General features: G+C 38.1%; 1 long non-coding RNA gene across 1 annotated transcript; it reads right to left on the bottom strand.

Moving 5' to 3' along the window:
• Positions 1–1842: 1842 nt before the first annotated feature.
• Positions 1843–14182, bottom strand: LOC100997076. The gene is made up of 3 exons (XR_002521623.2): positions 12080–14182; positions 10768–11349; positions 1843–4693 (listed from the first exon to the last, which is right to left on the bottom strand). It is a non-coding gene; the product is annotated as an uncharacterized LOC100997076 (long non-coding RNA).
• Between the last annotated feature and the right edge of the window lie 10194 nt (positions 14183–24376).

The raw sequence follows: 24376 nt of genomic DNA, 5'->3' as shown, positions 1-24376 counted from the left end.
CCCAGTGTCCCAATTCCTCCATTAATAATACAGCCCTAATTTTAAAAACTTGAATCCAGCTGTTACTACTTTTAAATGCTGTTACCCATTGCAAGTGAGTGTGACACCAAATGTGTCTTCCACGTTCATTCATCATTTGTGAATTTGGCCCAGCCACTGGGTTTTTTTCCCCTGTTGTTCAGGAGGGTTGCGAATGCCAAAAGCAATCAATCTATGAAGCAAATCAATGTGAACAGCCATTGGGGGAAGAGCTAACCCTGCAGCTATCTGCTATTTTTTTTTTTTTTTTTTGAAATAGAAGCTGCGCTTGTCTTTGGATCTAATGACTGGAATACCCATGCACTAAAGGGACTGTCTCCCTTCAGCTTTTAGAAAATTCTCATACTCTGGGCCAGCTTAGCCGATAGTTTCCAAGCTGCAGGAACAGCTTGAGGCTGAGGGCGGTGGTCCTGCTCCGTCAGTTGTGGGAACGAGGTGGCTCCCGGCATCCTCGGCTTTCTCACCTCCACGCTGCTGCTGTTGCATTGATCCTGGACTAGCGCTCTGACTCCTGAACACTCTACCACCTACCAGCGATATCTCTGAGGATGGTGCAAAATGCAATTTATTTGTGCCCTTGGTGTGTGTAACATAGCTCATCATGCTTTTAAAGATCTCCTCCTGGCTTCTGCTAACAGCCTTTGCTTGCTTCCTGCAGTTCTGTTCAACACACAGCTAAATAAACCTGCTTGACGTTGCCATCTCTCCGGAGTCCAACCAGAAAACACACTGAAATCATATACTTAGGTGAGATGATATCAAGGAACAATGAGAAAAAACAACTCAATAACTAGGGAAAAAAATTTGAGTGCACAAATATTTTCTTGTCAAACTTTAAAAAGAGAAAGAAAACAAAAATATTTTTAGAAATTTGAACATACCCACAGTGGTAAAATATGTCCTGCTCCTACATTGCATATTTTCCTGGGTATAACATTCCTATTTTAAAATCGTAGCAACAGATCCAAGAAACAAATGTCTTTGAAAATTCCATTTCATGGAAGTGTCACTGTATGCATTTAAACTTTTTTCCTACTGAAAATTATTGCAAACAGCATGAAAAACGTCAACACAGGAAACAGAGTAAAAGTAATGGATGATCTTAAAAAAACAGAGGGATAAAAATGTCCGTGAAATACTATGCTCAAATGACTAATGTTAATATTTAAGTTAAATTATTCCCTGTAGGCAAGAAAATAAGATGTCCACAGAGTAATACATAAAATAATAGTAGCAGGGGAAATAAAGTTAGAAAAGTCAGTAATATATCCAGATCATTCTAGAAAGTTGGCAGAGAGACTATCCAACAATAAAATAAAATTTGTTAATATTGCAAAAGGACAGAAAATTTCAGATTACTGTTGATTTTTCCACTATACCAAAAACATCGTTAGGTGTTTTATGTTGCTTTTGGCCTGTAATATCCAGATTATCTATTCTATTTCCTGTATCACTTTGCAGACGTCTTACTTTTAATTCTGTCACTCTCTCCAATGTATATACTCATTCACTTATTTTTAGATTTCTATGTAAAAGTAAACAGTATTGGTTCATTTTCCTAAATACAGTCTTTTCTTTGGAATCTTTACTGTTAAAAAGTCTAGATGTTGAATCCGACTTTCCTGTTTTCCCGTAGACATTTGCTTTCCTAGATTCCAAAATAGCAAGTATTTCAAACGTACCTCAGCATTACTCTATTTTAATTGAAGGCTTCCTGTTAGAATTATGTTCAGCACTCTGGAAGTTACAGTACATTGAAGAAAGTCACAATTTTAAAGAAACAAAATAAAAAATAAACAGCTCCATGTTAAAGAACAGGAAGAATTTAAGTGTAGAGAAAAGGGGAGGCTGTTTCCATGTACCAGGCTATGTCACTGCTTATAATTGCTTACAGCCAATTCCCATATTAATCTCCTTATATCTTTGTATTATATCCTAATAGTCCTGTTTTTCTGGAGAACCCTGACTAATACAGAGAGTGTGCTGTTTATCATTATCAGAAGGGCCTTACAGTGACATAGCCTGGCACATAGAAAGGGTGTTATGTATACCACTCAGCCGCAGAAGGGAAACCTGGACACTAGAGGGATGTCTGGCAGAGAGAGGGACAGAAAGAGTCTTTCTTTGCTTATGATCAATGATCATAAAAGCCACACTGCTGACAAAGTCCAATGCCAGCTCTAGAAGCTATTGTATCCAACCTGCCCTCTTTAGTTCCACTGGGGGAAAGCATGGTCATTTACTCACTAAATACACCCCAAACCACACCAGAAGAAATAGGACCCTGAGGTCAGGGCACATGATGAGCCACTCCAGGGGAGCCCTGAGCATGATTACAGTGTTTGGTAATGAAATGTTCCACACTACTCTAGATGTTACATTGCATATTGACTACCCAACTCTTAACACACAGAGAGCCCTTCTGGAACTCATCAGCATCTCCATCTACCATCGCTGAGTCTTTTTCATTCTAATTAAGGGTTTCCAATTCTTAATTGCCCAAATCTCTCTGGGGGAGTCTCAATACACAAATCACAGATTGATTTGTTTGTAGTGGGACAAAATTACTGTTTTCCCCATAGTTTTAAATTCTCCTCTAAAGACGTATAAGAACCTATGATTGGGGTCATTCTTTATATAAAGTAGTAGTGTATTACAAGAGGGAAGATTCTGAACAACCCAGTCCGTCTGTAGACTCACCATAGATACAGGATACCAAGGTTTACAACCAGGCTCCAAGAGTGGAATAAAGAGAGGAATGAAGATTAGAGAAAAGCCTCTGATTTTCTACTCAATATTCTAAGAAGTGAGGGTGAACATTCACTCTTTCATTAAAATCAAGCCCAGATCCTTTATATTTTTGTCAGGAACCATAGAGTATATGAATATCCTGGAAAGTCAGTTGTTCCAAGGGCACTTTCTAGATCCTCTTGGCCAGAAAACTGTCTTCCTTAAACCCAGAACCACGACTTCCACTGCTTAATCAACAATAAATAATTGCCTCCATTCTGGCAGAGCTAGATGTCTGTAGAACTGATTGTCATACAGAAAAACCTTTATCATTTTTTCTGCAATTTTTCCAGCTATCCAAGGACATTTGCATTCTCAGTTACAATGAGTAGCAAGGCATGGGGCTATTATTTTAAATTCTGGGCATCATTCTAGAAATATAGGAATTAGGCATAATTTTCTGTGGAAGGATGTCTAAGTGTTGCAGGGGTTATTTGGACATCAGTGACATAGCCTGGTACATACTTCTAGTTGAAATAGTTAAGAAGTCATATACTAGCTTCCATTGAGTTGATCCAGCTAGGTCCTAATTTTCATATCCAACCATTTTGAGAGGTAGCAATTCTTTAGAAAAAGATTGGTTCTAAGTGTCAGAAAGGACAACTCATGTCAATCTGTGTACTAACTTCCATCAGAATACCTCTTGTTTTAGTATTAGGTATGTTTGAGTTGCACACAATTGTCATCTGACTCAGTTATCCTAACAATTTTTCATTCATTTTTTCTTCTCTCTCTTTTAATGGTCAACTGATTAAAACAAGATGAACACAGAGCCTCCCAGCAATGAGTATCTCCGGGTGCACTCCCTGGCTTCTGCTTTGGCTTATCATCTAACAATCCCTCTGACTCAGACTGTCTCCCACCAAGGCTGGATTTTGGTTGCCTATTTCTACTGTGTGATCAAGACATTGGATGTGCTCAGATCCCAAGGGCCTTTCGCTGCCCTAGACACTCCTATCTAATCAGTATGAAAAATGTCCAATGTAGTAAATGCCACTTTAATTATAAGCTTGCCTCAACTGGATTAGAATCAAAATAAGCATGCTTAAGAAAAAAATTAGATCTGAAAAGCAAAATTAACCAAAGAGCTTCAGGGACAGAAGTCCATTTCTATTTCATGATTAAGTGATTTTCTTCTGTAATTCTCATTTTAATATTCTCATTTCCACCATAAACCTACACCATCATCCAATCCCATGCATTTTTACTCAAGTACTTTTATTCTTTTTACTTGCCTTTCTGGTATGACTTCAGATATCCTGCCTTTTTCCACTTCAGGGCACCCCTAGTTTTGGATGCAGATGCTAAGCATTAAAGCTGTAACAGTAGAGGTTAGTTAGCCATGGGAACAGTGACTTTAGAGTTAGACTTGGTTTAAAATTCTGGCTCCAACACTTGTTAGCAGTGTAATCTTTCATGCCATATTTACCCCTCTAAGCTTCAATTTCCTAACCATAGAATACTAAGAAATAATAGTTATTTTGCAGGGTAATTTTAAAGACAAATCAACCAATGTTGATACTGCCTTTGGCAAGAGGCCTGGCGAATGCAGTATACCACCTGACAAATGCTACTTGTTGATATGGGTAGGAAGATGCTCACCAGATCCATGTGTAAATCTGGAATCAGGAAGACTCAAGCTCAGACGCCATCTCTAGCACTTGAGTTGTGACACTCTGGGCAAGTCGCTTAATCTCTCTTTGTTTTGCTGGCTCTTTTGCAAAATGGAGATGAAAACACCTGTCTCACAGGTGTCATTTCTGTGTGCTGTGTTGATTAATACAAGCTTCTTCCAAAAGTTAAGGCTCAGTGGTATTTGTTTATAATAAATAAAGTGACCACCACTCACCTTTGAAATACCCTGCTAATGAGAAAGAAAACATGATCATCATCTTATAAAACTTTCCAGCAGCAGGTATTCTTGTTCTGTCCTCATGGCCATAAATAACACCTTCTATTCAATTTGTCCAAATTGTTCCCTACCAGACTTCCGACTCCAGGCCAGGATCTCTGGCACTAAAACAGGCAGAGTAATGAACAAAGTGTCCTCTGCTTTTTATGCATTCTACAGATTCGGAGTATAGTAGGAGGGCAACCAGTGCAGTTGGCCTAGGTCAAGGATGATAAGAGACTCCAAGAAACCACAGTGGTCTATTGTTGGTAATGTTGAAAAACCAGATACCTCAGTTGTTCTAAAAATAGGGTTATTTTTTCTAAGCAGATATAAAAATACCATTTAGAGGCTGGGTGTGGTGGCTCACGCCTGTAATCCCAGCACTTTGGGAGGCTGAGGCAGGCGGATCGGGTGGTCAAGAGATCGAGACCATCCTGGCTAACACAGTGAAACCCCATCTCTACTAAAAAAAATACAGAAAAATTAGCTGGGCATAGTGGTGGGTGCCTGTAGTCCCAGCTACTCGGGAGGTTGAGGCAGGAGAATGGCGTGAACCTGGGAGGTGGAGCTAGCAGTGAGCCGAAATTGTGCCACTGCACTCCAGTCTGGGCTACAGAGCGAGACTCTGTCTAAAAAAAAAAAAAAAAAAAAAAACCATCTAGAAACCAGCTGTATCATAACAAGATAAATAAAAGACAGAGTGTGATGGTTAATTTTACGTGTCAATTTGACTGACACATTAAGGGATGCCCAGATAGCCGGTAAAACATTATTTCTGGGTGTGTCTGTGAGGGTGTTTCTGAAAGAGAATGGCATTTGAACCAGTGGACTGAGGTAAAGAAGAGCTGCCTTCGTCAATGTGGGCAGCATCATCTAATCTGTTGGAGACCTAAACAGCACAAAAAGACAGAGAAGGAGCGAATTTTTTCTCTCTCTCTCTCTTTTTCTCTCTCTCCCCCTCTCCATGAGCTGGGACACCCATCTTCTGCTCTGAAATACTGGAGTTCTTGGCCTTCTGACTCTGACACTTATGCCAGCAGCTCCTATTGTTTCGCAGGCCTTTGGACCCAACATGAATTACAGTCTGAATTCGTAGTTCTCCATCTTGCAGATGGCATACGATGGGACTTCTTTGCTTCCATAACCATGTGAGCCAATTCCCATATTAATCTCCTTATATCTTTATATGTGTATCCTACTGGTTCTGTTTCTCTGGAGAACCCTAACTAATACAGAGAGTGAGATGTTTATCATTAGCAAAAAGGCCTTGTGACAGGTATACTATTGTCCCTAATTATTTGCTGCTACTCTCTGTGAGAAGACTATACTTCTCCACCCCACTGATGGCAGGTTTGGTCACATGACTTGATTTGGCAAGTGAAATATGAGCAGTATGCCACTTGCAAACAGAATCTTTGAGAGCCACTGGTAATTCTTTGCTCTTAGACATTTCTTCAAAAAATCTTCTCTAATGATTTCCTTATGCAGGGCAGAAGTCCCTGTTGGACTTGACTGGACTCTTCTTGAGAAGGTTGCAAAGATAAGCTCGTAGTATGCTTAGCATTTCACTTCACAATGTGGGAGCACGGCATCCTCAACTTTGGTTTTCAGTCAACACAAACTTACACACATACACACACACACACACACACACCCCCTCATACATATTTATATTTATATGTTCTAGACTGTTGAGTAAATTCCCTGTCTTTTGTTATCTTCTGTGAGATAATTTAACTTCTTAATGCAGTTGGAAAATGTGGTGCAAATAATACTGTCGTAAATGAAAGAACTTCATCAACCTCCAATTAGAAGTTGAATAACTATGTGAACAGCATAATAAAATAGCCCATTTCAGTAATCTACAACAGAAATTAGTTCAGGGAAGACTTTATTGAAAGGATAAGACTAACAAGCCCTAATTAAATGCATTTTAAAAATATTTCCTTCATTTCTGGACCAACACTGTCCAGTAGAACTTCCCGCAATGATGGAAGGATTCTACATCTGTGCTATCTGATATGGTAGCTACTAGCCACATGTGGAGTACTTGAAACGTGGCTAGTGCGGCTCTGAAGATGAATTTTAAATTAATTTACATGAAATTAGTTTGCATTTAAATTTATATAACTCCACATATGACTAGTAGCTACTGAATTAGACAGTGCACCCTAGAGCCTGCATTGAAAGAGTATCTTTTCCTAATAACTGAAGTGTTCTTTACGTTACTATATTTGGAACTGAGAAGCTTATATGTATGTATATGTATAAGCTTATATCCATATACATATAGACTTCTTAATTGTACGCACACACATCCACATCCACACACACACACGCACACCCATGTCTATATCTTTCTAGTTATCTAGTTATGCAAGTACCAGACAACCTTGCCCTTTTTTGTTTAGGCAACCATAGTATGCCATTGCAGAGCCAGGAAAGTATTTCCTGTTTTGTTCCAGACTTCCAGGGAGTACGGGTACTCCCACTGGAGATCTAGTCTAGCTTTAGGGAGAAAATCTTACAGAAAAGTATTTCCTCAAGATGAAATTTGCAAAAATGTCATACCACATTTTAGAATCATAAGTCAAAGATGTTCTTATTCAATCCATCCATTGATCTAGAAAGAACTATTCCCAAATTATCCTGACAACTTACAATACTGTATTAACAAATCTCTATAATTTAGTTCCTCATCTGTTTACCAGAAATTAGTTCTTCAAGTGACCAGATTTTAGTTGCCCCAATCCTTATATTGAAAATGAACTATATTTTTATTTCACTGTATAATTAAAGGAGTTTATGTACTTCATTTTAAAGGAACACCACTGCAAAGGTATGATGTTCTGAAATCTGCTGTAATTATAAGAACAAGGGATTTGGAAAATACTTTGGGTTGTGAAGATGTAATTATTTGGGAAGCCTGGAAAGTTGGAGGCAGGTCTACTATCAGGGACATTTAGACACTGATGGTCTTTACTATGTGTGGATATGACCTTCCTGGTGGACTTTCTCAGGAAGCAGAGACCAGGGAAATCCTTGTTAGTCAGGCCATATTGGTCCTGCCTCAGAGAGGTTTCTTTTTTCTTGGCTGACTAACTAAGACATGTAATCTATTCTTAATGTGGGTGTGGTGTGTTCTTTTTCACTTCATTATAGAGCATCAGAAAGACCTGATTTTACTTCCTAGTGTCAATGTGAGAATTAATTCATCTATAGGATTTAGTATAGCAACTAATATCCTGCCATCAATAAATAACTACTGATTTTTTAGTTGAGTTTTAAAACTAAAATGTAATTTTAACTAAAAAACAGAAACACTTCTAAGAAGCATACGATCTTTTGGAATAAAGTAAAGGGCTATTCATTAGAAAAAGACAAAGCTATACCAAGCATACTGACAACAAAGCCATCCCCAAAAGTAAGATTTTAGTTTTCTATTAAAAAGTAGAATATAATGGAACGACTCAGTTCAAGAGCAAGCTCCTTTCTATGGATAAGGTAGGCACTAACAGCATTGACCTTTATTAATATGAGAAAAAGAAATTAATGAACATAAAGCAGGAAAGCTGAGACACTCTGAGGTTTCCATGAACTGCTTATGATTGCTCACATGCCAGACTCTGGAATATTTCCCATATTTCATCTCTAGTTTCCCTCGGCCCAGCTGAGTGTAATTAATAAAGCTCTAAGCACCTGCAAGAAGCTCCCAGAAGCTACAGAGAAGGTAACCTTCTCTGTAGGCTAGTGGCAGAGAATGCTAGTTATCAAGTCTTACCTCCATAAAGGAAGTAATGCCGTCAGTAGGATTAGTCTCAAATAGTCATTGTGACATCTTTCACTTGGATTTTTCTCAACTTAGAAACCAGGTTTTGAAAATGTTAGTACACTTTCAGAAACAAACCTGAAGAAGATAGTGACATTTTCCAAAGTAGCCGACCAGCATCATAACCTCGCTTAAGTAATGAAGAATTCAGACTTGTAACAGAAGAATATTAAATGTGGGAGCAGCTATTTTTACAATGTTTAATGTAAAATGTCTATCAATCTTATATTGATTATGTCTAATGTTAAATACAATATATCAAGATTATTTCTGAAAATGTAAATAGAGCAGGAATCAGAAAGAGTGGATTTATCAGGATTATGTTTTATATTTGTCGTGCCTTTATTCCCCAGGAAAAACATAAAACTCTCTGCAGCTAAAGTGTCTACTTGACTGCCTGATGATGATTAACATTTAAGAATTTGCTCTGGGGGAAATAAGGTGGAAATTTAAATAGTGTTGCAATTTGCCATTAGTGCTGTCTTTCACTGTCTATTTCCAAATGAGGACACAAGTAAAAGATAGTGGGGAAATCGCATGGACTATATAATATTCAGTACAACCCTCTTCCTCTCATTGATTCTGTGGGTACACGCTGGTTTAACTGCATAGATGACTTTGTTTTCAAGCTGTTCATCTTTAAAGAAACTTTAAATCTTCCTTATTTAGCAAATATTCCTATAGTCTTTGGATGCAAAGTGTCTACATGTACATGTAGACACAGAGATATATTTTATATTCATCAAACAGAATATCAATCCATTCCGAGTTGCAGAGTCACATCCTCTAAGAAAGCATTGACTCTCCTGATTGCTGATAATATACATCTCTCCTCCCTTGATGGATTATACCATCTAGTCCCTTTACTTTTGAACCCCAGCAAAGGGTCTACTATCCTATGAGATGAATCTAATTAAATTTTAGGGCATACTCAAGTGCTAGAAATAAACAAAAGTAAGACAAGAGCTCACGTATAATAACAATAGTAATCCCCACAGCAGTCATTTAAATTAATGTTTGTAATCAAGCAACGTAAACACCATAATACAAAGGCAGAACTAAAATCAGCATTCCACCCTATAAAACAGAGGGTGAGGGAGAATGCTGGTAATATTGACAAAGATACTTTTACTTTACCCATGTAAACATCAGACTGTCTTGTTCTCCCTAGGCTTGCTTTTCATTCTTTGGTATGACAGTTCTGATTCTTCAGCCTCCCCATGAAGAAAAGAAAAATTCTCTTGAAGCTGAACTAAATTCATCAGCAAATGAAATTATATTCATTTGATAAAATGCTAAATGGAAAAGGCAGGTTTATTTTAAGCCGTCAACAGGCTGTTTTAGTTAATCATGCACAGTGCAGAAGACAGGAGTTTGGTTGCTAAGAAAATGTTTGGCATGTTTCCATGAGATCCATGTGACATGAAATGCATCTGTTCATTTCAATAGTGAAATAGAAAAAAATAAAATAAACAGTGCAGGGTATATTTGGTGAGTCACTGTGGAACACAAGGCCAAAATAACTTCTGTGTTGTCAGTTTATTCTATACAATCTTATTGTTATGACGTTAGCCTTTTCTTATAATTCAAAAAAATTTAATAGTGATTTTTTTAGAAAATTAATACATATTCGTTGCAGATAAATCAGAAAATACAAAATAAGAAAATTAAAATCTGCCATAACACACACAAATACCAATATCTATATTGGTATGTGCATAGGAGGGGCTTAATATTTATTTGCTAAATGAATTAATATATATTTTACTTATAAATATGCGATCATACTGTAATACTTTTATAACCTGCTTTCTAAATTAAAAGACATCATGAACATTTTCTGTGTTATTAAGTATTCTTCTTTAGCATAATTGTAATAGTTTTCATTATTATGGACCCAGTAAGTTATCTGGAACTCCTGCAAAATTTCTTCAGTAGCCAGGAACTGAATGCAAGCGTCTTCCCAGTAAGACTGATACCGTGGTGCTGATACGATGAAATCTGAACATGTTCAACATTTTTTTGCTGGGATGTCATACATATTCTCTGATTACTGAGCTAGTAAATGGAATCTCAGCTGTCCTGATTGTGTGTAATTCTGTCATTTCTACCACCAGATAGAGACCATCACTGCTTACATAGATAACATGCCATTCACATCCAGGTGTACTAATGTGAGAGAGAATGGCCAAAGATAGCAATGAGCTTGACACACCCTTGCACGCTATTGTGGTCCTCAGAGTGAAGTAAGAATGACTATTGACTTCCACAACATCTTCAAGGTTGCTGCTGTGAACAAAGAGGCCAAACAGGAGAGTATTAAGTCACCACGTGGAAGAATATGTTGATTAATGAAGCTCTTAATTACATAGTCCAAAATGCTGAGAAGTTCAATGCACACACAGAAAAGGAGAAGCAGAGAAACATAGTTGGTATCTCCTAAGAACTCTAAGAACTCACTTAAATCCACAGTCTTCACTAAGGACAAGGTGGAAAATAAGAAAATTTAAGGTCAGAACAATGATGAAGGGCAAACACAAGATTCTTGAAGATTCAAAAAAATCATTAGCTAGCTGAGCAAGAACCAGCCTGCTGAGAAGAAGAATCTGCGTATCAGCAGAAAAGCTGGAGAAGTCTGCAAGATCATCATCACAAGCTGTTATCAAGGAGCTGAAGACATATCAAGAGAAACGGCTTACCAGGGGCAGAGTTCCTCTGTCACAAAGTGCCTCATCTGAAGCCACTATTAAAGCGGGTGACCATGCTGACCAGAAAGAAAGCACATTTCACAGACCTGCTGTAAAGTTTAAATATGTGACTAAGTCAGTTCAGTGGCAGTTTAAAACATATTTAAACATAAATTAAGCTGTAGATAAATAGATCAGAAAATGTGTAATAGCTCAAACAAAATAGAAGTTTATTTATTGCTCACTTAACAGTTGGAGGCAGGTGTTTCCTGGTTGGTGGACGTTTCTTCTCCACTTAGCAACTCAGGGACACAAACTCATTTTGCCTTCTCTTCATCGAGGCTTCATATTCATCATCCACCTCCAGTCAGTGAAAGGAAAATGAGAGCTTGGAGGTGGCACACCTCCTTCTTTAAAGCTTTGTCCCAGAAATGGTATTCATTACTAGAACTCAGTCATGTGATCTAACTGCAGGAAGGCTGGGATATGTAGTCCAATTGTGTACTCAAGAACAGAAAATGGTTTGGTATGGAGGGGAGAAATAACAACCATTATCTGAGGTTGCTTAAATTTGCCATATTTTGAATACTTTAGTACACTTTGGCAGTGCTGTAAACAAGCAAAAACTAAAATCCGGCACCCGGATTCTGATTGCCACCAACTTCGTGTAATTTTTTTAAGGTATATAAAATTCATGTGTCGATGAATAAGGATCCATTTTAAATTGATACTATAAAAAACAAGTGGAATTTCTGGGTCAAATGTCCATACAGAATTCTATGGCTTTTCATTAAGTCATATCGAATTGACCTTGAGAAATTGTTCAATTTACATTCTTACCTGCAGTAGGTGAGAGTAGTTGACTTCTGTGCTGTCATCCACATCACTGTTAACACTGTATACAGCATTCACATTTTAAAGTTTTTAAGAGACACATTATGATATGATAACTGAGAGCACACACCCTAGAGCCATACTGCCTGGATCCAAATTCCACCTTGTCCTTGTTCTTGAGACCAGAAAGGTCTCAGTTTTCTTATCAGCAAAATAGGGTAATAATAGTACCTACTTCATTAGGTAATATTCATCTTTGTGAGGATTAAAGGAGTTAATATGTAAAATGTCTTGAATAGCACCTGATGCATAATGTCTAATGTCCTATGTTTGCTGTTATCATTTTTAATCTGTCATACATCTTATAAGTATCTGACGCATAATAAGTCTTATGTTTTTTCTGTTATCATTTTTAATCTGTCTTATATGTTACAAGCATTTTCTTCTGCATATTGCTTGTCTTTTGGCTTTATTTATAAAGCATTGCTTTTCATACAGACTTTAAAATGCTTTTATGCGGTAAACAGTATCTAGACTTTCCTTTATAGCTTTTGTACTTCCAATTGTATCTTGTAAAGGTCTATCTCTCCCTCTTTTTTCAAGTCATTCATGTCATGTATATGTTTTTTAAATTTTTTCTTACTGTCTTAGTCTGTTGGTATTGCTATAAAGGAATATGGGAGGCTGGATAATGTATAACAAAAAGAGGTTATTTGGCTCATGGTTCTGGAGGCTGTACAAGAAGCAGGGCACCAGCATCCGCTTCTGGTTAGGGCCTCAAGGAACTTCTACTCATGGTGAAAGATAGACAGGAGCAGGCATCACATAACAAGTGAAAGGAAGAGCTGGGGGAGAGAAAGGTCCCAGGCTCTTTTTAACAATCAATTCTTGTGTGAACTGGTCGAGTGAGAACTCACTCACTACTACTTGGATGGCATGAAACCATTCATGAGGGATCCGCCCCAAGACCCAAACACCTCCCACTAGGCCCCACATCCAACATTGGAGATCAAATTTCAACATTAGATTTGGAGGGGACAAATATCCACACTATTTCACTTGTTTTCAATTGTTACTGAAAGCACAGTTTTTGGTGATTGTTTTGAAAAAGTCCTATCATTCTTTTTCCTTAAAGTTTCTACATTAGGGGTTTGCTTAAAAAAACCCTTGCCACCCATTTGCAGTTTAATTAATTTACTAACAATTGATATAAGTAGAGATATAACGTTGCTTTCTAAATTGTTTTCTAATTATCCCATCATCGTTTATTATTCTGTGCTCTGATTAAAGGGGCTCGTTGAAGGTTAGTATCTCCCTCATTCATCAGAGGTTGACTTGACTGAAGCCACATTCCTTGTTTTGTTTTAGAGTCAGTTAAGAGATAGGTCTGTATGCACAGGCAACTCTCAATTACCAGCCCATAGATAACCCACTTTGGAGATCAATGAAATAAAAAACCAGGCTGAAAAAATCATCTCAGCCTGGGCTCTTCACACTGCTTTCTACGGGGCTCTGCTCAGAAATGCCAGCTAACTTTAACTTTACATATGTCAGCTCAGAAGAACGATTTTTTAAAGGTATATAAATGTTTTACAGAGCTAATTACAAGTGAGTTTGGAAATTTCTGCCATCTAGCTATCTGTGCATTATGCTCTTCAATGATTACAAGTAATGGAAAGCTGAATGTTGTTTTTGAAAAAATGAAAACCACATGTCATTCCCGGAATCAGACACTGCTATGATTTTATAGAATGAAATCAGAAGACAGAAGGGACTCAAGGAAATTTAACAGAAACAAGTCACCCAAAGTAGACATAGATTTTTGACTCTGAAATGTAGAATTAGTCAATCAACAGCCCATAAAACTTTTTCTATAAGACCCCTCATTTTCATGGAGGGCTCAAGTATTCATGAGTATTCTATGAAAAAGCAGTTCAAAGAATCTCAGATGTCATCACAGCTTTTTTTAAATCCAAAATATCTTAACAAAGGTATGGACCTTGGACTTTGAAACCTAATCTTGGCTTGACATGGGGGCTCACGCCTATAATCCCGGCACTTTGGGAGGCCGAGGTGGGTGAATTACTTGAGGCCAGGAGTTCAAGGCCAGCCTGGCCAACATGGCTAAACCCCATCTCTACTAAAAATACAAAAATTAGCCAGGTGTAGTGGCATGCCTGTAATCCCAGCTACTCAGGAAGCTGAGGCATGAGAATTGCTTCAATCTGGAAGGGGGAGGTTGCAGTGAGCCAAGACTGTGCCACTACACTCCAGCCTGAGTGACAGAGCAAGACTGTGTCTCAAAAAAACAAAACAAAACAAAACCCAAAAAACAAAAAATCTGGTCTTAAAATAATTATCACTCAGTTATGGTTTACATCAATGCTTCTCAAACTATCGAAGGTGAAGAACCAGGGTTTTTTCCCATCAGAAAGAGAATAGTTCTGTGAAATATAATATAAATTGCTAGAAAGGTGAAATGAAAATATAAACAAATATAAAAGAAGCCCATTTGTTTATTATTAGATTTAGCAAACATAAAATTACTATGTCAAATTGCTAAAACAGTTTGTAAATCTAACTTTTAATTTCTGCTTTTATTTCATTGACAACCTAGTAACAGTCAGCAGGCTGATGTGGGTCCACATACCACACTTTGAGCAGCACTATTCCATGCCATTTCTGGCCCAAATCAATGCATTTTTCAAAGCTAAAAGCTCCTATGACATTAGAGAATGGCGAAGAAAAAAAACAATTTAACTGTTGCATATGTAACTAGAACAAATGTTACAACTTCTTTATTCCTGTGATCTTGTTGTAGAGTTTCCAAAACATGTCTTTTGACCTGATACTTGGTTCTGAATTCATAAAATTATGATACACTTGGAATCCCTCACTCTGTAAGTAATGTCTAAATCCTAAAGTGCTGCCTGTATAGCATATTCCCTTTTCCAACTGTAATTTATTCAATATTTGTTTTCTACATCTAATAACTTTTTTAAAAAACATTCAATGCCCATGAATTTAGTGCCATGTGGGATGGTACGTTACATGAAGCTTTACATTCTGGTTTTACTCCAAGTAAGAATTCTCCGGGTTCCCTTTGTTCTATGGTTTCCTAAATTAGGAACTCTTGGCCTCTTAGGCACTGTCTCAGGCTTTCTCTTAAACACTGAAAGGACTCCTTGGACTCAAATAAGAGCATTCATGGAGATCATTTTACCAACTTCCTTTCCTCTACCCTTACTCCTGCCCTTTCAGCATCTTTTGTTTTGTTTCTGATGTATACCGTTCAGTATAATTAGACTGGGGAGGGTACTAATAACCACAGTTATGTTATCAAACTGTGGGGAGCTCCATTTCTTGACTGTTCTTCAAAAATGTGAACTTAATCTTCTCAAGAAAAGAAGCATCCATTGTTATGCAGTTTATTTTATGCTATGATAACTGCATTTTACTGTTTAGACTTCAAATAGAAATTTTCTTCAGCAGTATTGCTTAATGTAACAAAATATTGGCCTTTAGAATATCTTTAAACATTTGTAGAGATGGAAAAAAATTAAACCATTTATTCACCTAGGGTATAGTTCTTTCAACCACCTTTGATTAAAACATGTTTAGAAAAAGTCAGTTATGGTTAATATAGTAGGTAAAAGAATTAAGCAAAATTTTAGTGTGAAGTGTTCAGTAAAATGTCATTGCACACTGTTGATTTTATCACAATCTATCTTAGCTCACTGACCTTACCGACAGCTCTGTCTTAGCATTAACCTAGTAGCTGACCTTGTTTTTTGTTAATTGCCATCCTCTTTCACTCCTTAAATTTGTTATACTATTATTTTAAAAAAGAAAAAACCTGCTAATGTAAAGGTTCACATTTACCCAATAGATACTACTCTGAGTGCATTTATATGCTAATCAAAATATATACTAAGCATGGTTATACATATTAACAGCAACTATAAATAGATAATTTCTAAGCCCTACCCTAGATAAGTTTTAATTACTCACCAGAAGGATAAATTCCACTAATAGTCTTAAGAGTTTCTCTGGCCGGGCGTGGTGGCTCACCCCTGTAATCCCAGCTCTTTGGGTGGCCGAGGCAGGTGGATCACCTGAAGTCAGGAGTTGGAGCCAGGCTGGCCAGCATAGTGAAACCCCGTCTCTACTAAAAATACAAAAATAGCCAGGTGCAGTGGTGCATGCCTGTAATCCCAGCTACTCGGGAGGCTGAGGCAGGAGAATCACTTGAGCCTGGGGGCGGAGGTTGCAGTGAGCTGAGATTGTGCCGTTGCACTCTAGCCTGGGCAACAAGAGCGAAACTCTGTCCAAAAAAAAAAGTCTCTCTTGGTCTGCTTCAGAGAAAAGATTGTAACAGCTGGAAGAAAGAAAAGTATCTGAATATCCAGAAACAAGGCTTTCCCCTGGGATGGGGAGAGAGGATGAGAAGACCATGGTGGAGTCGACCACACATGCCTGGATCTATTAATTAGTAAAACTTGGCTCCAGTGTCAACAATGTTATGACCTAAAAGGCTTTAGGCAAATGATAGAGTTTATGTCCAATCCCAAGGCATCCTCCTGTTTTGCAGGACCTGTTCTACCACCTCCATGAGGTATCCCATCTCTTCCATCCTCCTTCCTCCTCTGGGACCTTATTCCTTTCAATATCCTGGACACATGGCTGCATAGAAATCCAGCCTAGGAAGCATCACCATATTCTTTTATCTTGTTCATGAAAAAGCGAGAACACTTCTAAAGCATTTCTAACCAATCCACACATCTTCAATACCTGGAATTTCACAAATGAAAAACCTACTTCTCACATTCATTTCACTAATTATCAAAACCTCTCGTGTTTGAGATAAAAACCAAGGCACCTATAGCTGCCTCTGAAATTTAGCGTTTTGATTAAATGCTACCAAAAACCATTGCTGGAGTATATATTTTCAATTCGAATAACTGCCTGCCCTAGGGTCTGGATTAAAATGAAATAGAATAAGTATTTACACATAGATTGTTTGTTGAGGTATTTTAAAGTAAATTACAGGCCACATAGCACATTCCTTTAAAAAGTCAAGCTTTGTGAAACAGGATTACATTTAGGATGTTCTCTTGCTCATTTCCTATTCATTCTTAACCCACAGCTTTCCAGCTTCCATCCCTACTATCACCTTGAAGGCTCCTGACAAGGCCCTTTATAACTTGGATGCTAAACCCAGTGTCAAGGTCGCAGCACACTTCCTGAGAGAGACTTTTAAAGTATTAATGTTCTTTTCTGTAATTTTAGGCAAAGTCAAACATGTCTCAATACTATTTTTCCCTTGCCATATACTCTGAATGTTTTAATTATAATTTTGAAAAACCTTGATTCAGGTATGAGACAGAAGAGTCTGGAAAAGTAATTAAGTGGAATACACCATGCTCATTATACAGCAAATGAATTTCAACCCCCATGATATGACTCCCCCCAAAAAAATCCATTTATTTCATTAAATCCCCAAGCTCTTCTGAAAGTGCTCAGACTGACGACCCAAACACATAAAAGCACCTGAAGATAATGATTAATAAATGCCTCTGGAAAAAACATAACTAGTAAAGATTCTTTTCTTTTATGGGCAAGTTAGGGTCCACATTTTTCTAGCAAAATTTGTAGAACAGAGCCTACTAATTGTTAACAACAAGATTCTTTCGTGTATTAAATGTGTAATATTTTCCTGTACATATCAGTTTTAACTTCTCTTCAAATACTCTAGACCGAATAAAAGAATTAGAAGTAGGTGGTATGTTCATAGAGGCATTTCTAGGCAGGCAATGGTTATGTTATAATACATACCGTTCTGAGGCTGTCTGAGTTTTAATTGAACACAAACAGGAAATGCACATTTTTCCACTCAACATATTTGAGTGCTTTCCCTCTCATAGAATGGAATGTTGGGAGTGCCTTTATTTTCATTCAAATGGGTAATATATATGTGCATGAGATGTGGGAAATGCCACTAGTAATAACTGAAAATTTAACTTGAGAAAAGCGTCAGTTGCAGGGAAATAAGAACAGATTCAGAGTGGTTTTGGGAAGCTGCCAAATCGTGAGTAGAAACATGTTAAAAAATCCTTCTCCTGTTTTTTCTGACACTCAGAATTTTGAAATCTCCTTTGATCATCTTTGAAGCAGCCCCACCATTCCCAGAAAAAGCTGCAAGGAGCAGAAAGGATAGCTGTGTGAGTGAAAGTCATCCTTTAGGAGGGAGAGAGATTCAGATTCTGATTCAACTAACATTTAGGGTGTTCCTGGTAAGTTTCAGACACCATGTTTGGTGATTTCTCAAATAGTAACATGTTATTATTATGTACTATTGTCTACTTGTATTCAAATATCCCAGTTCAGGAAGGGAATAAAGAGAAAGTGTATAAGTGCATATATACTTATCTTTTTCTTTTAGATTATGTGTATATACGATATGGGCAGGAGGCAGAGAAATACTGAGTAGAGGTGGGTGGTTTCCCGGCAAAGGCCCCATTCTTGAGCTGGAAGCCCGCGGCCCTAAATTAGAACAGGTATTCCTGTTTTCGTGCCCAGATTTTGCCTTTTGTCCGGCCACATACCTCTATTCTATACCCATATAAACCCCAAACTCCAGGCTCCATGAGAAGACAAACAGAACAAAAGAGCAGCAGAGAAGGAGAGAAGAGAAGGAGCATCTGAACGTCTAGAAGAGTTCGGCTGGGGATGGTTGGAGAGCAGATCGGCCACAGGACAGCCAAATTTCAGGGGAAAATCATCTTCCCAACCCATCCCCTTTTTAGTAACCCATCCATCCCATGGAGCCACCTCCAGCACTCAATAAAACCCCCACATTCACCATCCTTCAAGTCCATGTGGGACCTGGTTCTTCCTGGACACCAGACAAGAACCCAGATACCAACAGTGTACTGAACTGGATAACACTTAAGTCCTCTGTGGATGGCAGAGCTAAAGGAGCACTGTAACATGCCCACTGGGGCTTCGGGAGTTGCAGGCACCCACCGCTAGGTGCTACCGTGGGATTCGAGCCTGTTGTACATCCTGTGAAGGAGGTCAGCAAGCTATCCCATTTCATATGTATATATACACAGATGTGTATATATGTGTATATATATTCATTTAACAATTCCAGTGATTCACCTATTGTTTTAATAATGAGTAAACACTACTGTGGAGTTTATACCTGGAATAGGTTTAGTAAAAAGTGGAGGAGTCTACTCTCCCTTGGCTAATCTCAATTCTCATACAGTGAGCATTTCATACAGTGAGCATCTCATACAGTGAGCATCTCTTTGTGTACACAGTGACGTGGGTGTTTAGAGATAAGTATTTTTTCATATAACATGACCCTTAAACATCAGCCATACTCATACTCTCTACTCTCTACTGAGGAATTAGTAACTCATACTCTCTACTGAGGAATTAGTAACTTCTTATAATGCCGGAATTAAAACTGGTTGTGTTCAGTAGCTTGGCCTCTAAGTAAGGGTTTTTTTTTCCCCTAACATTTTGAGTTTAGAGCCTAATTCTGATGAAAAAAAAAAAAATTCTTCACTGAAATCTGTTAGTTGAACTCTCAAAAAAACCTTGTGAGGATTAAGAGGTCTGTTAACAGTTAATAACCACGTTACTCCATCTGTGGCAGTAGCCTTCCCCTTTCTTCAGGGAACTGCATCATCCGGATTCCAGCCTCCTGGTTCAGGTAAGGACCGGTCATTATGGCTTCCTGCTCCCTGGCCATAAGGAAGGTCGTGTAACTCCAGATGACCCAACGAGAGTGACCTTTTAACCTGGTCCCTGTGACTGGTCCAGGGAAACACACTTGAGGCTAGGTCCCTCAGTGTCCTCTCTTAGAGATTTTCTGATCGAATTGACAGGAAAGAGTTTTTCTTGCATCTCTGATGAGGTTCTGTGAATATGTTATCTTCAAGTGTCTGCATGCCATGTCCCCACTTGATAAAGATCTGTACATATGAAACCAATACTCAGAGAGGAACAGAGATGTGAGAGGGTCCTGTCAGCATCCTTTGTGCAGTCAGCCTAGAGGCCAGATCCTGCCCTGCTCCTGCCCAAGGCTTATCTTATTTTGTTTTTCATTCCTTATTTCAGAATCCTAATTATTGCCCCTTTGGCCTTAAGGTAATTTCCTCCATGGATGATTCAGTATTGCCTCTGCTTCACTGGAGAGAAGAGCTTAGTCCGTAGGTAAAATAACTTGCTAGTAAATGACAGAACCAATCAGTTACTAGAACCAAACCTATGTGAGGTACAACATCAAAGTTTACAAGGCTGAGATTCTCTGGTTATTAGTGATTTTGTAGATTGGGACAAATTTTATTTTTTTATTTTAAGGGAGAGAAACTCCTTTTCCATTTAGACACTGGCAGAAAGTCATCTTAGAGGAGATCTTTTTCTGGGCAAAGTCAGTAAAGTGAGTCCCCTTCTGTTATGTAAATGACAACAATAAACACTATTTCTGGGGGAACATAAGACAGAAACTTCGGGACTCCAAGAGGGCTTAATTTTGTAGACTCTTGTGAACCCATTTGTAAAAGCCTAATGCTTTCTGAAAAGGAAAAAATCGAGACCCAACACTTGCTCCCAGAGATTCAAATTTAGGAAAACTTGTTGGGGTAGATTGGAATGACCCTGACCAAAATCCTAGTCAGGAAAGAACAACAGGGCCTTTGTATTGCTGAACAACAAGCAATTTCAGCTCTTCCAGATGTGACTAATTAGATGTATTCACTCAGCAGTTTTTCACTGAGATGAGGGGACAACTCAGGACCAGCTCTAAGCAGTGCAGATCACCACCTAACGGGAGGGTCATTTGAATTGACTGACATGCCGGCCTCCCTTAGGATCTTAAATGCCACCCACTGAAATCATTTTTCTTGAGATCTTCCATGTTTAGGGGGCTACCCAAACCCCTGGGTCAGTATAGGGAACCTAATGACAACAATAGACAACAGTTAGTGAGTCCTTCCATGTGTCAGGCCCTATGATAAGAGCCTAACATTAATGTTCACTACAACCATATCTATGGTATTATCTCTTTCACCCCCATCATTCTCACTCCCTTAACCATGCTTTGTGTTTTTCATAGCATGTACCATTGCTAAAATTATATATTTATTTGTTTTATTTTTTGTTACCTGACTCAAACTAAAATGTGAGCTCTATGAAGAAAGAACTCTGTATTGTTAACCCTTATAGGCAGGTTGCTGGCAGACAGTGGGTTTCCAATGAAAATTCATTGAATGAATGATGGTATTACGTGATTTTATTATAAAAACCTTATGGGGCAAGTTTTTGATGGGTTAAGTAAATTGTACAAGATAACATTGCTGGCAAGTAACAGAATCAAGACTTGAATTCAAGTGTGTATGGCTCCAAAGCCTTTGCTTTGAGCCACCAAGTTATTCTGGCTCCCAATATACAGAAGTGGTGGCTGGGGTACCCAGAGCATTTAGTAAGTAATGGAAGGAAACAATGAGAGAGGAAGATTAACTTTAGTCATGTTGGGGAGATAATATATTTTCTCCTCATTGCTCATAAATTTGTACTTGGGATAGACCCCTATAACAAAAGACAGATTAACAAGAGAAAAATAAGCAAATTTACTAATGCATGAAGTGCACATCATATGAGAGAAATCCCAATGAATAGTAACTCAAAGCAGTGGCTTGGAACTCTGGCTTATATAGCATCTTCAACAAAGAACGAAAAATTAGAGATAAATGCCAGAATGAAGGAAAGCAGTTCGGGGCTTCCGAAGCCAGAAACTGTGGAAGATAAATATATGAGAAGAAACTAATGAAGTAACATTTGATTTCAGATTCCCCTGACACTGTCTCTAGGCTGATAAGAGTTGTCTCCTGTAAGGGAGAATATCTATACTGTTTTTAGGCCGAAAAGGGGAAGATAGAGCTCTTCATCCATTTGCTGCTTCATAGTTACCTTTAGTTCAAAAATAATTTTTATATCCATGAGGCATATTTGGGGGTGATATATTCTGGTTTCCTTCACCTACTTCACACCTCTGCCCAGGAACTGGTCTTGCCACCAATATTTACTAAAGCATAAGCTTTGAGGTTAAATCCAAGCTCCAGGGGGCCGAGGCAAGCAGATCACAAGGTCAGGAGATTGAGACCATTCTGGCTAGCATGGTGAAACCCTGTCTCTACCAAAAATACCAAAAATTAGCCAGGCATGGTGGCAGCGGGTGCCTGTAGACCCAGCTACTTGGGAGGCTGAGGCAGGAGAATGGCATGAACCTGGGAGGTGGAGCTTGCAGTGAGCTAAGATCACGCCACTGCACTCCAGCCTGGGTGACAGAGGGAGACTGTCTCAAAAAAAAAAAAAATCCAAGTTCCATGCCTGATTCTCCCTAATTAGGGGAACTTAAGACCACCTAACATCTCAGAATCTCTTTCTTCATCTGCTATCTCCTAAGGGTTGTAACAAGATTTAAACATAATAATGATGGCAATGAATGTAGAACAGTTGCTGACTCAATAAATTCCAAATAAATAGTAGCAGTGATCCCAAGGACAGAGATTGGTTGTCACACAAGGAAATGGCCCGGTTCTCTTCTGCCTCCAGCCTGCACTTTGCTGGGTTCCAGCCAGTACTGCTGACGGTCATTTGCTAACTGATCAGCTACACCATCCACTTATATTAGATCCTTTTAAAAAACTCTTCCTGTTTCCTGATGATGACCCTAGATATGCAATAAGATCCCAAATGTGAATACTTGAAAGGGCCTTGCTTACAATGAATATAATTCTGTCACAACTACCCAGTGGAAGAACTATTCCTTCTATGAAGGAGTGCCAGCCCTCTGCTCTGCAAACCAAAAAAAGTTTTAATATGTACTTTCAAATGTCTATGGAAAACATCTGGGCTTGAACTATTTGGAGTTATTTACTCAGGGCTATCACAAGGAGCCAGGAGAAGTACACAGTCTTCTGACAATTAGTTGAGGAGGCGTTTACTGCTGTTCTTTCATACTGTAACAAATGAGGTCATCATTCATATGTCTATTTCCCTTGCTATGTATCTTGTCTAATTTTCAATCATGAGGACCTCTTCTTGATGTCAAGAAATGTTACATAATACAATCCCTTCCCAAAAGCAGTGGTCCATTGACTGAGGAAATACATTATGAAAAACTGCTATAGTGAATTAACTAAGAATGGAAATTTTATGAATCACATTAACATCTATGTATATTTGGAAAATGGTAGTACATTTCTGCGTGTAACATTTCAGCTATCCAGTAAACAGCCATCCAGGAAACTAAGAATCCCTTGCATTAACATCCTGGCGCCACAGAGACCTACCTCCTGCAGGCTGGGAACCAATGTCTAAAGGTATTTAACTGAGAGTTTGGAGAAGAAAGTACCACAAATTTAAGTTGAACATTATCTTTCTGAGTGGTCTATAATTCTACTAATGACTGCTGAATTTAAAAATCAAAATAATGATAGGCTCACTGTAAATAGAATTTTGTTTTTGAAACAGGAAAAACATGAATTTCTAGTTGCTTTGGAGTCTAATATTTAACTACGGTAGACTGATCTAAGCCTTGGCAGGATACGAGACATAATTTGAAACCATGAAGGTATAAGCCCAAGGGAACAATGTGTATAATGCTTGAATTATGTTCAAATGATCAGGGGGATGGCCAGGGGGATTTCTTTATTAAAATTATTGAACAGGAAAGTGCCTTCAACCACAATATAAGAGGCAATTTGCAATTACTGTTCTACTTTTCCTCCACTTTCCATTTTTATTTTAGTGCACAAGCAGTTTGTGGTAAAATCAGCTTTTGCATCTCTTGGACTTATATTTTTACAGGAAAAGATTTACTTTAGTTTTCATTTTAATGCTACCATGTAACAAATTGCTCTAAACTTTAAAAAAATCTGCTTTCTGGTCTCTTTACTTCCTTTTTGTCATTAAATGATTAGGAAGATAGCATTGTAGAGATCTTAAAGATTCTGAGGATGAAACATATATTTATGCTACATTAAGGAAGTGAAGCATTTCTTAAATCAGTACTTTAAAAGTGGAGTCAAATAAAATTTATTTATTTTAATCTCTTTGGGTTGATTTAGCTCTGGGCTATCCAAAAATGAATTTCTTAATATGAGAAATCACTGTTCAAAATAAAATTATGACTTTGAAAATTACATACTACAAGCCCTAGAATATAGTGGCACTCAAAAACTGATTTTTTTTTGGGGGGGCTTGGGAATAAAAATGCTACTATTT

The sequence above is a fragment of the Papio anubis genome, chromosome 6, assembly GCF_008728515.1.
Source record: "Papio anubis isolate 15944 chromosome 6, Panubis1.0, whole genome shotgun sequence".
Classification (NCBI taxonomy): Eukaryota; Metazoa; Chordata; class Mammalia; order Primates; family Cercopithecidae; genus Papio; species Papio anubis.
The sequence above is the reverse complement of the archived record's forward strand: the minus strand, read 5'-3'. Positions and strand labels throughout refer to the sequence as shown.